The sequence below is a fragment of the Amblyomma americanum genome, chromosome 2 (assembly GCF_052857255.1).
Source record: "Amblyomma americanum isolate KBUSLIRL-KWMA chromosome 2, ASM5285725v1, whole genome shotgun sequence".
In the NCBI taxonomy this organism is placed as follows: domain Eukaryota; kingdom Metazoa; phylum Arthropoda; class Arachnida; order Ixodida; family Ixodidae; genus Amblyomma; species Amblyomma americanum.
In genome coordinates, this window is record NC_135498.1 from 125,124,821 (window position 1) to 125,138,988 (window position 14,168).

The 14,168-nt window shown below is 50.3% G+C and overlaps 1 long non-coding RNA gene and 1 pseudogene across 2 annotated transcripts in view; one reads left to right on the forward strand and one right to left on the reverse strand.

Moving 5' to 3' along the window:
* Positions 1-14,168, reverse strand: part of LOC144121797 (uncharacterized) — a 47,742-nt gene that overhangs the window by 2,502 nt on the left and 31,072 nt on the right. The window lies entirely within an intron of this gene.
* LOC144118727 (uncharacterized) lies at positions 1,505-3,410 on the forward strand (annotated as a pseudogene).

Consider the following 14,168-nt stretch of genomic DNA (forward strand, 5'->3'; position numbering starts at 1 on the left):
AGCTCTGGACATGGCAGCCAAGAGATCAATTTTGAAGGAACTGTCGGAAGGTGCCAAAAACTGCGAGTTGGTGAAAAAGTACAACGTGTCGAAATCAACAATCTCGACGATTCTGAAGAACAAGGAAAAGATCACCAGCTCAGAAGCCAACTCGACAGTGAGAAAGCGCCTGCGGAAGGCCACCTATGCGGACGTAGAAGACGCGCTGCTCAAGTGGTTCGTCGACGCACGGGCTCGCAACATTCCGATAAGTGGGCCGATGATGCTGGGAAAAGCCAAAGATTTCGCATTCCTGCTAGATTTTCCAGACTTCTCTCCAGGCAACGGATGGCTGCACCGATTCAAAGTGTGGCATGGAATTGTTTTTAAATCGATTGTCGGCGAGGCAGCTTCAGTGAATGACCAAGACCTTGCCACTTGGCTTGTGGCAAACCAAGCCATTATCACAAGCTATGCGGAGCAGGACCTGTACAATGCTGACGAGACTGCATTATTTTTTCAAATGTTGCCGGACAAGACGCATGCCATAAAAGGCGAATCATGCGCAGGCGGAAAACACAGTAAAGTGCGCGTTACTGTACTTTTGTGCACTAATGCCGATGGCGGTGACCGGCGCGTGCCTTTTGTGATTGGAAAATCTAAAAAGCCGCGTTGCTTTCGGAGCTATGTACCCGTGCGCTACAGGCACAGTTCAAAGGCATGGATGACGCGCAGTTTATTTACAGACTGGCTGAGCGAGTTTGACCGCGACGTGCAGAGGTAACGCAAACGCGTGCTGCTTGTGCTCGACAACTGCTCAGCACACCACGTGCAAGTTTCCCTGACGGCAGTCACTCTGCTTTTCCTGCTGCCCAATACCACTTCTAAAGTGCAGCCGCTTGACTTAGGCATAATACGTGGCTTTAAAGCATCGTATAGGCGTCGCATTGTGCAACGCTTGCTCATCGCTGTTGACCGCCCGGCTGCCAACTTGCCGCTTCGAGTTCCATTGTATTCAGCGGTCGAGATGGTGAAAGCGGCCTGGGCGGAGGTGACGACCACTTGCGTGAGGAACTGCTTCCGCAAGGCCAGCTTCATCGACACAGTGTCTGATGCCGAGCCTGATGCTGCAGAAGATGACCCGCCCGGCGGCGATTTGTGGCAGCGCGTCGTCGACTCCGACATGGGGGGTCATGGCGTTGGTTGGAGTGATTTTATTTCTGCCGATGACGACGCCGATACCGCGGAACCATGCACGGACGAGGGCATCGTTTCTGAAGTGCGGGACGAGAGTGACGCGGAGGAATTGGAGGAGGATGAAACTTCGGAGCCAGCACCCATGAGCACGCCTGTAGCAATGGGCTATCTATATAGAGAGCCTCAGACAGCTTGTCTATGTCAAGGGCCTCAGCGAAGAGCACGCTTCTTTAAATAAACTGGAAACCGCGCTCATCGCATCTGCACTGCAAAAACAGACGTCGATCACGAACTTTTTCACAAAGAAATAAATTTTGTGTATCTTTAAAGCTGTGGTCCACTTACTACGAACTTCGGGATATAACGAACGGACGCCGCGTGACGCTCATGTTCATTATAACCGGGCTCGACTGTACTTTGTGCCACTGAAGGGATTGATTGAGAATTTGCTACATCATCCAACCTTTGCCTGCCTCTTTCAGTCTGCATTGGACACATCAAGCAATGGGCTGCTAAAAGATTTCACTGATGGTGCACAATTTCAAATGCACCCAGTTGCAAGTTCTCATCATAAAAACACTATCGTAATGCTTCTGTGCTGCGATGATATTGAATTGGCCAATCCACTAGGCATGAAAAGAGGCCGCAGAGGCAAGCTAACTGTGTTCTATGTTTCTTTTGTGAACATACCACCATCAGACAGGTCCAAAGTAGCCAACATATTCTTGCTTGGAGTAGGGAAAGCAAATGCTCTTAAATCATTAGAAGCAAAACGTGTGCTTCTTCAAGACTTCATTTGCACCTTAAATGAACTTAACAGTGGATGCACTCTGAAAACTGTCTTTGGTGAACAGGTGTTTTATGGCTTCTTACTTGCTACATTGGAGATTCACTGGCATGCCACAATATAGCAGGCTTTAAGGAAAGCTTCAGCAAGAATGTCCACTTAGCATGCCGGACTTGCAAAGTTCCCACAGCGGAATTTCATAACTTTCACTATGAAATCCAATGCCCATTATGTACAGAGCCCCAATATGAGCAAGACCTTTTCATACTAAATGCAGCAACTTCAAAAAAGGACCGTGCTGACCTGTCAGCACAGTGCGGCATTAAGTCCAACTCGGTTCTAGATGAAATCACTAATTTCTCTATACTGACAGACTTGCTATATGACCCCATGCACATTTTGCTAGAGGGGATCATTCCCCTGGAGTTGTCACTGTTTAGTATGTTTATTGTAAGGGAGGCAGCATGGATGAGTTTAAACCAACTTAACACTACCCTGTCTCAGTTCTGCTTTCATAAATGAGTAAGAGTGATTACCCTCGAAGCTTTGAGTCCGACTTCAGCTTTCCTTGCGCAGCAAGCTCTAGTTTGATACTACTTTCGCATTTTCTTTTTTTTTTTTATTTATGAATGGATGCCTGAAGATGCTGTGGAAGAGCCCCATTGTGAATGTTTTTTGCTCCTGTGCATCATCACCCAGCTGTTCATTTCTCCTGTTATTTCCCCAGACGCACTTGGGGACATCGAGTGCGTGGTGACACGTCATAATGAGCTTTTTGTGCGGCTGTATGGTTCCGACTTATTCAAACCCAAGTTGCACATGCTGGTGCACATGGTGTCCCAGATACAGTGCTTCGGTCCTTCCCATCATCACTGGACAATGAGGTTTGAAAGTAAAAATGCTCTTCCGAAGTCGAAAAAGTTCTGGAATTTAAAAAATATCCCATTATCTGTAGCCAATTATTTTCAGATGAAAATGTCCAGTGACCTGTGGATAGGACCAGGGCAGCCTAATCTGAGCTATGCTCAGAGAAGCGCTAAATCAGATGTAGGTGCGCCAGTTTGCTTAACATCTGCGTTTTTGCCGTGTGGACAGCATCCTGCTGCTGTTGGCCAAACAGCTATGTCCATGCGTTCAGCCTTTGACTCTGGCGTCAGGATCTCAATTTCTGATGTGCTTGTGTTTGAACAAAATGATCTTCAATGTTTGGTGAAGTAGAAACAATTGTACCTTGGGAAGGAAAGATTTTCATCACTCTTCTGGTCTTCTGGCCTTGGCCAAAGTGAGCTATTCACAGCGAGTGAATGCATTTGTACTTATGAAGACACCACATAATGTTGTCATCAAGCCTGAACTCCTTTTGTATCCCTGGCCATTGTATACTTATGCAAGAGATGACTGTTTGTATGCTATTACAAAATGTGTTCATGAGTCACCTTTGCTATAATGCCAGTGGTTTTGGAATATTTTATTCCTGATTTTGCTTACTGAAAGCAAAAAAGAACTTGTGTGTGTTATTGCAGGTTTTCACTGAATAAAGCTTAGTTTGTTTTCTTTTAGGAATTCCGAGACTGGCTCCTTGCAAACTTGCCAAAATTCTCGGAGTGTGTTCAACCAATCCTGCAAGGGATAGCTCTTTCGGACATGTCACAAAAAAAGCTGTCACGGAAGCTTCGGGTAGAACTGGCATTGTTCCTGGAGTAAGCTTTTCTTGTTTATTCTTCGTTGAATGTAGTGTACCTTGCTGATATACCAAGTGTTTCCGCAAGCATTTTCAATATACACTTGAAAAATATTTGGAACACAAAAAGATATAGAAAGATAAGGGCAATTCACAAATCGACACGTTCAAAGCAATTACAGTAGAACCCCGCTGTTACATTCCTCACTGCTGCGTTTTCCCGGCTGTTACGTCGTTTTCGTCCGGTTCCGGCATAGCTCCCATAGGATCCAATGTATTGGGTACCCCGCTGTTACGTTGTAGCTGTGAAAACATTCCCGCATGATACGTCGCAACCTGGCACCCCGAACCCGGCCGGGCAACGTGCGCCAACCGCCATTTTGACGAGTCTTGGCCAGGCTTGGCTACGGAATTGGCTACAAGACCATGGCCTCCGAGATCACCCCCTTGCATGCGCGTGGGTGATCTCGGAGGCCACAAAAAGCCGCACGCGAGTTGGAGAGATTGCCACCAGATGGCCACTGCCTCGTCAGCCGAAGCACTTTCAAGGCAAAGGAGGCATGCAGCAAGCTGGAGTACCACGGTCAACTGCAATTCATGAGCCGCAACCGATGGGCAAGGCGGGTCTTTGAATACCTCGCTGCGACATGCCTACGCACTACATGGGTGAAGCGCCTCCACAAGATACAAGGCAAGTATGGACTTTTCCAGACACAAATAAGTGCCAAATCGGCAACGGCATGGAAACGGGAGGCAAGGAGAAGGGTCCAGGAAAAAGAATCGCCAATGGCTGCAGGCGCTCGCGGAAAAACCGACACTGGCTGTGTACCACGAGTGCAAAAACAGCATCGGACCCGAAAAGATTTTTGACAACGGCCTGGGTAGCGCATTGCTGTTTGAGGCCCGTGACGGAGCGCTACGAACACTGGTGTACCGCCGTCGCTTCGATGCAACCCCAGAAGCACAGGCAGCAATATGCCGAGCGTGTGGCAACGCGGAGGAGACCATCGAGCACTTGGTGATGTCATGCCAGAGACTCCATCCGATGCTGACAGAGGGCACCACATTCCCACAGGCACTCGGGTTTCACGGTCCTGCAGTGGACGACGAAGGAGACAGCTCCAAGGTCAAGAGCGAGGGGGTGCTGCGAACCAAGCGTTGACTAACTCTTTGGTGGAGCACTGTGTCTAAAAGCGCGAAACCGCAGTCGGAAGTGAACGAGGTCGATGAGCGAACCCCCCCACCTCCTGACTTCAGCCTTTGCGTGTTTTTTTTCTTTTTTCTTTTTTCTTCTTTTTCATTTTTTGTGTGTTTTATCTTTCTTTCTCTCCTTGTGCGCTTCCATCTTGTTTTTTTTGTTTTTGGTCCGGGTGCCCAACCTAGTGGTGCCCACCCGTTACAAAGGGCAAGGCCTCAAGTATCTATCTATCTATGAAGCGAGTAAAACCCGCGGGCCCGCAGCAATCCAGTCTTTCTTGTTTGTGCGGTTCAACCCATCCGAGTCGTCCGTATCCTTCCGTCAACAGCTACGCTGCCTACGCCTTGTCAGGCCTCGCTAATCCAGTCTTTCTTGTTTGTGCGGTTCAACCCATCTGAGTCGTCCATGTCCTCCCGTCAACACCTACGCTGCCTACGCCTCGTCGGGCCTCGCTAACACCGCAAGCGATTTGTCGTCCTTTGATGGCGTCGCGCAAGCGCAAGGCGCTTTCCCTCGAGGAAAAGCTGGATGTTCTCAACGCAGTCGACAGGCAGCCAGCGCGGAAAAGAGTCGACATCGCCAAGGATCTTGGTCTGCCACCCTCGACGCTTAACAGCATCGTCTCGAAGCGTGCCGAGATACAAGGGAATGCCGTGCTCTTCGGCCCGAAAGCTAAGCAGGCTCGTGGCACCAAGTATGGAAACCTCGACGAGTCGCTTCTTACTTGGTTTAAACAAGCTCGCGCTGCCGGTGTTAACTTCAACGGCAGCATTTTGCGCGAGAAGGCGACGGAAATAGCCGACCGACTGGGCATCAGTGACTTTGCAGCGTCAAATGGCTGGATCGACCGTTTCCGGAAGAGGCACGGCATCGCGTATAAGACGGTATCCGGGGAAGCAGCAAGTGTAAACTTGGAAACAGTCGACGATTGGAAGGCCACACTATCTGCCAATACTGAGGGGCATGAGCCTAGTGACATTTACAATGCCGACGAAACGGGTCTTTTCTTTCGGGTGCAGCCATCCAAGTCGTTAAGCCTAAAGCGCGAAGCATGCCACGGAGGCAAATGCAGCAAAGAACAATTGACGGTGCTCCTTTGCTGCAACATGGATGGCTCGGACAAGCTGAAGCGATGGGTAATTGGAAAATACCAAAACCAACGGTGCTTAAAGAACATTCGCCTGCTGCCATGTCACTATAGAAGCAACAGTCGTGCATGGATGACGGGTTCTTTGTTCGAAGAATTCCTTCGTTACTTCGACAACAAGATGGGCTCCCAGTGCAGGAGTGTTGTCCTTTTTCTGGAAAATTGTGCTGCCCACCCGAGAGCCCCGTCGTTTCTTCGGAACGTTAAGCTTGTTTTTTTTCCTGCAAACACTACAAGCCACTTGCAGCCGTTGGATGCCGGCGTCATAAAGAACTTAAAGCACTCGTACTGGAAGTCCATCGTGAAGCGCTGTCTGGAGCGTATTGATCACGGACAGCAGCCTACGATCGTTTCAATACTGGACGCTATGCACTACGTCGCTTCAGCGTGGACTGCAGTGAGCGCGTCAACTGCACAGCACCGCTTCGCGCGGTGTGGCTTTCGCATGGACGGCATAGAGGAAACTGCCACGGAAGCTGAAGAGACGGAAGCAGCCTCTCATGATCAAGAGCTGAGTGAAGCTTTGAATGCGCTGGGTGCCACGGGAGTCACGTATGACGACTACGTCGCCGTGGATGCTGCTGTCGTGACGTCCGAGTGACAGCGAAAGCTCGCTAATTCGAACCTCGGTAATTCGAATTTTCGGATAATTCAAACAACACTAATTGGTGCGGCCAAGCTCCATAGAGATCTGTGTATAAAAAAGCCCGTTAATTCGAAAGCGAGTTGGTTTCCCCTACGGAAAATCCGAACAAGCTGTGGCACTCTGCCAAGTTCGCTTCCCTCCTTGTTAGAGTTATAGCGTCAAAAAGTAAACACACCGTGATGTCATCACTGCGAAGCATCTTGGCGCACTGCCGAAGAAATGCGTTGTAGACCGTGATGGGTGCGAAACGGAGGGAAACGTTAAAGACTGATGCTTTTTTTTTTTTCAAATTCTTAGGCAAAAATCGGGGCTGGGTGGGTGGTTTCATTATGCAAGCGGGTTCGTTACGCGAGTAAAACGGTATGTATACTGTAATGCAAATGGTGCTTGTCAGTTTTTTCCAGGCCATTCGATACTTCAAACATCCGATAATTCAAACTTTTTTAACGGTCCCGTGAAGTTCGAATTTATATTCTCAATCAGTTAGTACCACTCGTACCACTCGTTAGTACCGCTCGTTCAGGGTTACATCAAAGATGGCTGCCATTTTTTACGCCGAAGAAACAAACAGCCGCACACCGGGCCGCAAGTTCGATGTTCGCAACGGGTGATAAAGGTGTGGCAGCTGCAGCGAGGAAAATTATCAGCTGTTCCACGCGATGCCGTGATGTGGCTGTTTGCAAAGTGCAGGATTTCGCTGGACGACGACATTAGAACGACGTGCTGTGGGACCGCGGCAGCGATCACAACAGCAGCGCTAGTGAAGATGATGGCGCAAGTGTGGACAAGTAGTCCAGTGACTAATACATTTTCGTTTTGGAATGTGCCCACGAGCAGGCCTGCGCGCAGCTGGCGATAAATGGCGGCTGCTGGATAATGCTATCGCGTTCAACTATTCAAGGCCGAGGTTAAACAACCTCGGAAGTTTTTATTTTTCGGAAATGTTATTTGGTTCAGTCGACTTACAATCGTGTAAATACGGCAATCAGCAGTGAAAGTGCGGAGGCGAATGCCATTGGAGCTGCTGATTGGCTTCGTGACCGCGTTCCAGGCATTCTCGCCCGCTATGACATCGCAGACATTTATAGCGCCGATAAAACGGCTTTATTCCATCGCTTTTTGCCGAAGAGGACCCTGGCTCTGAGAAATGAATGCTGCCATGGCGGCAAACAGAGCAAGCAACGTCTAACTGTGTTGCTATGTGCGAACATGGATGGAACGGATAAACGCAAGCCACTGGTTATCGAAGTTAGTGGAAGACCGCGTTGTTTCATTGGAAGGTCCATGCCCGTCAAGTACGTCTAACACAAAGGCTTGGATGACACGAGCCTTGTTCAGCGACTGGCTTAAGGGGGGACACAGGTCTTTCAGGCCGAAAAATCGCGAAAAAATCAGTTTTTAGAAAATGTTATTTTCGAAATCAGCAGCCATTTATCTACCTCTCTGTTAAATTTCTCGCCTCTAAGGTCAGTATTTTACTCACAATACCAATTTATATAATCCATGTCGCCCGAATTTGAGCTGAAATCGGCGCCGAAACAGCAGTATTTCGCAAAGCGTAGCTCCCGTTTCATGCGCGGCACCGCAGCCATCTTGGTCTCATTTGAAAAAGCCGCCTTTCGCGTTCAATTTCCCGCCACTACGGCTTCCGTTCGCCCATTGGTTGCCGAGAAAATAGCAAAAAAGAAAAGGTAGTATTCAAAATCCTATTGGCTGCCGCGGAGCACGTGACAGCAGGTCGTCATCCGATTGGTGGAGCTGGCTGGCAGCGTCAGCTTGACGCGCCCGAGCCGCGGGGAGACGCGACTCTTTGTGCCGGACCGTGCAGTGCGAGAAACGCGCAGCAATGCCTGGTTCAGCGCGCAAGGTGCACTCACGGCATAAATTCGGCAAGAAAAGGAAGAAGTCACTGGTCGATAACCTCAAGAGACGCCCTGCTTTAACTGTGCGCCCCGACAATGATGAAACTCCTGCGCTGAACGATCGTGTCGGCGAGGCCGTGCAGGTAGGCCTAACGCGCTCCGCAGCACGGGAAGCTGTAAGCGGCAGCGCCCGCATCCGCCGTGATACAGTGATGCTGGAGCCCTCAGATGTGCTCCAAAATAAGACGAAGACTGAACAAAACCTGCGAGAACTCGCCTCAACTCCAGCAACGGAGCGGAAGTCTTGTTGTTTAGTGACGGCAGCGCGTCGGACTGTCTGCTCGACGAGGCAAGCTTCACGATCGTTTGTTTGGAATCGCTCAACAGTTTGTTGAAACTTGTGAAGTGTAAAACGTGTGGCGGCAATGACTTGAGCTTCGTAAAAGATGAGCGAGAATACAGCCTTGCCGTTAAACTTTCTCTTCAATGTGCAAGCTGTGGAGACGCATCGTCTGCATGGAGTTCGCCGCGGGTACGTAGCGATCAGAAGATCAACCCTTTTGTGGTGAATGTGCTCGCTGCTCGTGCAATGCAGAGCACTGGCAACCAGCAGACAGCTCTAAATGACATTTTTTCATCGCTGAACGTTTCGCACCGCGGTCTCCACAATAAAACGTGGCAAGACTATGTGAAAAAAAAGTTGACACCTGCAGCAGCTCGTGCAGCCGAAGAAGTGACACAAGAGTGTGCGCGGTCGGTTCGAGAACTTTGTAATGAATTGGACCTTGGGAACCCCGGCAATATTGCAGTATCATACGACGGCACTTGGATGACACGCGGCCACACATCCCACATTGGTGTGGGAACAGTCATCGAACTGTTTACCGGGCTTGTGCTGGACTATGTTGTATTGTGCAACTTCTGTGCCGGCTGCGAGCGAGGCCCAAAAGAAGGTGACCCATCATACCAGTCCTGGAGAGCTGGGCACCTATGCCAAAAAAACTCAGAAAAAAAGGCTGAAGAGATGGAAGTTGAGGCAGCCCTTATTCTTTTTGAAAGGTCGTTGAAGAAGTGTGGCCTTCGCTATACCACAATGCTTTCGGACGGTGATAGTCGGGCTTTTCTAGCTGTGCAAGAGGCAGATGTGTGTGGATACATCAAAGTAAAAAAAGAAGACTGCATAAACCACGTGCAGAATCGTATGGGAACAGCGTTGCAGACTTTGTTGTCCAAGCACAAAGGTGCCGAAAACCTTGTAGCGGCTGTGCTTCAACATGCTCCATGCTGGAAACAGCGCATCGGCCGTTGGCCGAGGTCTACCGACGTCTCAGGACACTACGGACTCGTACAAAGTTGTCCTTCCCCGATTGCCAACCGGTAATGTTGTCCTTAATACCGTTTTCCTGCATGCTGACCTTAAGGGTCGCCCGTACCGAGCACCTGACTTCCGTGACGCACTCGCACAGATATTGGATCTCCGGGAAATTTTGTGCATTGGTCAATACCAAATGAGCCACGTGTGGATGGTTACCTGCGAGAGTAGTTCTTCCAAACAGAAGCTTGTTAACAAAGCGGAGTTTCCTGTCAAAGGACTGCGGTGCATGGTGTTTGACCCGGATACTAAGAACGTCAAGGTTAAGCTCCTTTGGCTTCCCCGCTATATGGAACACCGGAGGATTGTGGAAGCATTAGAGCCTTATGGCACGGTCCAGTCTGTGGAGCGTGAAAAGTGGCGGTGCCCAGGGATGGAGCATATGGAAACGGCGAACCGTGAACTCTCACTCACACTCAAGGATGGAGTGTCAGCTAGCACCATTCCACACACACTTAATGTTTATGGAGTGCAGGCATTAGTCCTTATCCCAGGGAGACCTCCACTGTGCCTCCGATGTAGCCGGGTTGGACATGTCCGGCGCCAGTGTCGCACGCCTCGATGCACTCAGTGCCGGCGCTTTGGCCATACTGCGGAGAACTGTGTCTTGAGTTATGCTGACAGGCTGCGTCAAGGCCAGTGGTCACGGGAAGATGACATGGCATCAGAACACATTATGGATGTGTCTGAGGTTGTGGACGCGACCGGAGAACTAAGTCATGAGCATCGAATAGATGGGGAACAGAAGACTTCAACACCTCAAAACAACACGGAATATGAAGCGACTGGCCATCTAGCATCCACGCCTCCAGGATGAAAACCGCCGGACCCGGGCCCCCCCGTGAGCGTTACAGAGACTGCTGTGCTTGCTGCACAGGAACACCTCGTTGCCACAGGTCAACGTCCGGATATGCCTCCTGTGGAGTCAGTCGAGGCGATACAGCCAGTGAATGCTCGCCGATCCTCCTCTGATGCTGATTCTGCTTCGTCGTTGGAGGGTAACGGTGAGACGTGTGTGGCGTCGATCTCTGGCATGTCAGGTTCTCTGTCGGCTGTCAGTGTGGCAGTGAGTGATGTGCTCCCCTCGGGTTAGTGGGCCGAGGCCTTGGCTGTCTCAGAGGAAGACATGGACAGCACCGCACCTTTGAAACGTCCTGCAGATGCTGACGAGGTGTGTATCGATGGCGCTAACCAGAAGGCACAATGTGTAGAGGCCACGGGAAGGGTGGTGTTAAAGAGGAGGGCGATGTCTGCCCGAGAGGCCGCCAATTTGGCGGCGGGCCACCACATTCCAGGGGATGGCGTTTTTTAAGACTGGCACCAAAATGGCGAGTGTCGCAGCATATCAAGTCGCTACCCTTAACGTTAGGGGTATGCGTAATCGTAGGAGGCAACAGCAGGTACGGCATCTCTTAAAGAAATGGAGTGTGTGTGTAGCCGCTATCCAGGAAACAAAGTTGTCCTCTGATGAAGAGACAGCAGCTGCTCTTGAGCCTTTTTTGTCGGAATACAGCATTATTGTTAGCCACGCGAGAGGCTTATCCGGAGGTTGTATGCTATTCCTGGCGAACACGCTAGAGATGACAGCCATGTCTTATTGCATAGATGACGAGGGGCGACTTATATGCTGTGATCTCACAATTTCAGGTGTACAGTGGCGGATTATTTGTGTTTATGCCCCCACAAAGCAGCGCGATAGAAGGCTTTTTTTTTCTGTCATTAGTTGAACATTTGTGCACGGACCGCAAAATTATATTGTTGGGAGATTTTAATTGCGTTTGTAGGGATGAGGACCGTTCAGTGGTATGTAAGAGATACGACCATAGTGCTGCATTACTTACCGATTTGGTTTCTGAATATAGTCTTGTGGATGTGGGGCAGGAAAAAGGCGACAGTATACATTTCACTCATTTTCAGTATTCCTCTAATGCTCGCCTTGACAGAATTTACGTTTCTGTTGACGCATTAGCAAGTGTGTTTGGCTACTGGGTGCGGCCCATTTTCTTCAGTGACCACTGTATGGTGTCTCTTCAGATAGGAAAGTACACTCGGCATGTACTTCACCCTCGATGGGAGTTGTGGAAGATGAATAACTGTTTGCTCTCAGACGAAATCTTTCAGCGTGCTGTACCTACTTGTTTGAAGGACGTATGGTCACGCCGTGATCTTTCCATTTTTCAAAAGTGGGACTTGTTTAAACAGGAGATCAAAAACATGGCAATTGAGGCCTCAGCAAGAATCGCTTTCCTGAAGAGACACCACCTTCGTGAGCTTGGGCGCACCCTAACGGAGCTACAGGAGCTAGAGAGGGTAAGCCCGGGTGCCTATCTCGAAGAGATTAATAACGTAAAAGCACAGCTTCAACAATTTGCGACAGACAGATAGAAGGGGGCCTTGATACGATCTAGGTCCCGAAGGTTTCTTGATGAGCAACCTTCTCGTCGGGCCCTGAGTGATGAAAGAGAGAATGCTCTTGCGAAGGAAATATTGGAAATTCAGTATGGTGATTGCACATACAGTGATGCGCCTGGTATTCTTGCTGCTTTCTTCGACTATTATCGGAAGCTGTTTGGCAGTTGCGAAGATCCAAGTCAGGGTTTCGATTACAGTTCCTTGCTCGGAAACTTCCCTCGACTTGATGATGAGAAGTGTGCTATAGTGAAGGGACCTATCACTTTGGATGAAATTCAATCAGCCATTTCTGCCCTGCAGAGCCAGAAATCTCCTGGGCCAGATGGTATTACAGTAGAATCTCGATGATACGATTACGGCTGATACGAATTTCGGGATGATACGAATTTTAAGAATGCTTTGAACAGACTACATTGTATAGAATACGTTAAGGTTCGGGGTGATACGAACGGTTTCTGAACCCGCCGCGGTTGATACGAACGTGCAAACCAGTGGCGCATGCGAGCGGGCCGGCGCGGCTGGGCTCAAGGGGGGAACATAGCCGCCGCGGCCGCCGCGAGTCCTCTCCACCCCCCGCCCCCCGCCGCGACGAACGTTGTACGAACACGCAAACCGAGCCACCGAGCGGCTCAGCGCAACACTGGCGCTCACAGGGGGAGAGGGTACCCACCGCGCCCCGCGGCCTCTTCTCTCCCCCTCCCCCCCACTAGCCACCCTACCCCCACCTCCCTTTCGTAGCAACCATGTAGCAACCCGACCAGCACGAACCATACGAACCAAGGACGGCCAAGGCGAGGCACGTGCCCAGTCGTGTACGTCACCCATTTGCTGGCAGCTCATTGGTCTATCGAAAAGTTGTCTCGCCAGCTGTTCCCTGGAAGCCTGTGCCGCCGCCACAGGGACCGCAGTTCTCCGTTCGCCGCTTCTTTCTGTGCTTCGCTGTGACGTGAACTGCCGAAACGTGACAAGGACGCAAGCGTTCGCTGCTGCCGACATGTCGCGGAAGCGTAAAGCCCTTTCTTTTAAGGAGAAGCTCGATGTGCTGAAGAAGGTTGACGAAAACCCTAAGAAGAAGCGTGTCGACTTAGCAAAAGAGCTAGGTTTGGCACCGTCGACGCTCTGCACCATTGTTGGGCAGCGAGAAGTTATCTTAAAGAATGTGCAGCACTTCGGTGTGAACGTGAAGCAGGCGAAAACAGCGACCCATGTCAAGCTGGAAGAGGTCCTGCTGACTTGGTTCCGCGAAGTGACAGCGGCCGGCGTCAACGTGGACGGCAAGGTGCTGCGTGAAAAAGCAGACACCATTGCGCTTTCGCTTGGAATTGAAAATTTCCAAGCGTCTGGGGGATGGCTGCACCGGTTTAAAGAGCGGCACGGACTTGTCTACCGGGTCGTCTCAGGTGAAGGCAAGAAAGTGGACCAGTCAGCTGTGGATGAGTGGCTGAACACGCTGCCGGCGCTGATTTCGGAGTACGCGCCACGCGACATATTTAATGCCGACGAGGCGGGCCTCTTTTTCAATCTTCAACCGGAAAGGAGTTTGTGCGTAAAAGGCCAGGCATGCCAGGGCGGCCAGAAAAGAAAAGCAAGGAGAGAGTAACAGTACTCTTTTGCTGCAACTCGGATGGATCCGAGAAACTCCAGCTTACCGTCATCGGTAAGTCGAAGAAACCGAGGTGTTTCCGATCGGCGGAGCGTTTGCCTGTCTTTTACAAAGGTAACCGAAAGGCGTGGATGACTGGAGATTTTTTCCGCGAATTCTTGACAAGCCTTGATCGGAAAATGGCGTCAAGAAACCGGAAAATTTTGCTTTTCGTGGACCAGTGCTCTGCCCACCCAAAGGAAATTACGTTCAACAACGTGACAGTCAGGTTCCTGCCGGCGAAC